The sequence below is a fragment of the Sorghum bicolor genome, chromosome 9, assembly GCF_000003195.3.
Source record: "Sorghum bicolor cultivar BTx623 chromosome 9, Sorghum_bicolor_NCBIv3, whole genome shotgun sequence".
Taxonomy (NCBI): domain Eukaryota; kingdom Viridiplantae; phylum Streptophyta; class Magnoliopsida; order Poales; family Poaceae; genus Sorghum; species Sorghum bicolor.
This window is the reverse complement of record NC_012878.2, coordinates 44587615-44590179: the sequence shown is the minus strand read 5'-3', so window position 1 is coordinate 44590179 and position 2565 is coordinate 44587615.

Sequence of the window (2565 nt, the reverse complement as noted above, 5' to 3'; positions counted from 1 at the left end):
CAATCAGAGTCCAGAACTTTCCTTAAAAAATCAGAATCGACTTGGTACATTTACTTTGAAGTAAAGTCCACCATCGGGCCCTAAACTTGTACTGTCATGTCATCCTAGTCCTTAAACTTGCAAATGGATCGTTTAGGTCCTCGAATCTATTTGTCAGTGTCATCTCGGTCCCTATACTTGTTTAGTTGTGTCATCCGAGTCCCTAAACTTAGAAATCACCCATTTAAGTCATCAATTTGTTAAGTTATGTCATTCTAGTCTCTAAACTTGGTTTTGAATCTCATTTGGGTCAAAACAAAGCAATCTAAAAACCCTATATTATAAAATAATTCATAACTTTTTTATATGAACTCGAATGAAGAGAAATTTTATATCATGTTGTAGCCATCAACGTGATCTACAACTTTGTAGTTGAAAGGTTTTTTATTTGAAGTCGTTTAGTGTCATAAAATTTCATTTTAAATTTTAAATATCAAAATCTATAAACTTATAAATATTTTGGGACCCTAAATGATTTTAATTTAAAAACTTTTCAACTAGAAAATTGTAATTCACATTGCTGGCTACAATTATGATATAAAGTTTATCTTCATTTGAGTTCATCTAAAAAAGTTATGAATTATTTTTCGATATAGAGTTTTTAGATTCGCCATATTTTGATCCAGATGAGACTTAAAAATAAGTTTAGAGGCTGGGATAACAGAAATTGAACAAACTTGAGAACCTATATGGGAGACTTCTAAATTTATATAGGGACTAAAATGATACAACCAAACAAATTTAGATACCTAAGGCCTCGTTCGTTTCGGCCGGAATGGCCCGTTTCGCTGCTCAATCCGTGTGGATTGCCACCGCCCCGTTTTGAAACCAGGTCTGCCTCAAAATGTCGTTCGGTTTGGGCTGGTGAAAGGTCCTAATATGGCTAGAGGGGGGGTGAATAGCCTATTTAAAAATTCTACAAACTCACTAGAGCAAGAGGTTAGTAAATAACAAAGCGAAGCTTTTTGCTCTAGCTCTAAAGGGGTGTTTGCAAGCCACCTATCCAATAATTCTAGTTGATATAATCTCTAGGCACACAAGAGCTATGTCACTACTTACACTAGAGAGCTACCTAAAGTTTCTATACAAGTAAGAAAGCTACTCTAGTTTGCGGGAAAGTAAAAAGAGATGGTTTGATTTTTATACCGCCGCGTAGAGGGGATGAACCAATCAATAATATGAAGTCCAATCACCGGGAGAAATCCAATGAATAAACACAATGAAGACAAAGAATTTTTCTCCCGAGGTTCACGTGCTTGCCGGCACGCTACGTCCCCGTTGTGTCGACCAACACTTGGTGGTTCGGTGGCTAAGAGGTGTAGCACGAACCTCGTCCTCACTAGGACACCACAAGAACCTACCCACAAGTGAGGTAACTCAATGACACGAGCAATCCACTAGAGTTACCTTTCGGCTCTCCGTCGGGGAAGGTACAAGACCTCTCACAATCACCGGGAGATGGCCACGAACAATCACCAACTCGTGCCAATCCTCCTCCGCTGCTCCAAGCCGTCTAGGTGGCGGCAACCACCAAGAGTAACAAGAAAACCGCAGCTAAAACGATTCCCAAGTGCCACTAGATACAATCACTCAAGCAAATGCACTTGGAATCACTCCCAATCTCACAAAGATGTATAATCTATGAAGGAGATGAGTGGGAGGTGTTTGCTTAGGCTCACAAGGATGTCTAGTAGTCAAGAATGCCAAGGGTGTGAGCCCCAAGCCGGCCAAACACGTATTTATAGCCCTTCAAACAAATAGAGCCGTTGGCTCTTTCACTGGGCGAAATACGGGGTCACCGGACGCTCTTAAAGGGGCACCGGACGCTCAACACCTGCGTCCGGTGCTCCAACGACAGCCGCGTGTCAGAGTCTAACGGTAACCTGCAGAGCACCGGACGCTGAGCAGGTTGGCACCGGACGCGTCCGGTGCACACCGGACTCATGCGCAGAGAGCTCCGCAAACTCGCAGGGTCACCGGACGCAAGCCACCGGACGCACCCTCAGCGTCCGGTGCTCACCGGACCCACGCGCAGAGAGGGTCGCAAAATGCCCGCACACCGGACGCTAACCACCGGACGCTCAAGCCAGCGTCCGGTGCCTATCGTCCGGTGCCTTACCCTAGCTGGGCCAGGCACTGTCTGCACCGGACGCTCAGACGCAGCGTCCGGTGCTCCAGAAGCCAGCGTCCGGTGAGTGTTTTATCAGTGAGAAACACTCCCGCGACTTCTCCAAAAATTTCCCACCGGCGCAACAGAAAATATGCACTTCATTTTCTCGAAAAGCGCCGAATCAGGAACACATCCTCTCTCTAACCTTCAAACTCCACCTCCTTCTCAAAGTGTGCCAACACCACAAAGTGTAAACCAACTTGTGCACGTGTGTTAGCATTTTCACAATCATTTTCTTCGAAGGAGTTAAGTTAGCTTACTAGGATCTAAATGCATGCACATGAACAATGACACCTAGTGGCACTTGATAACCGCTTAGCCAAAGAATTCCCCTCTTTATAGTACGGCTATCTATC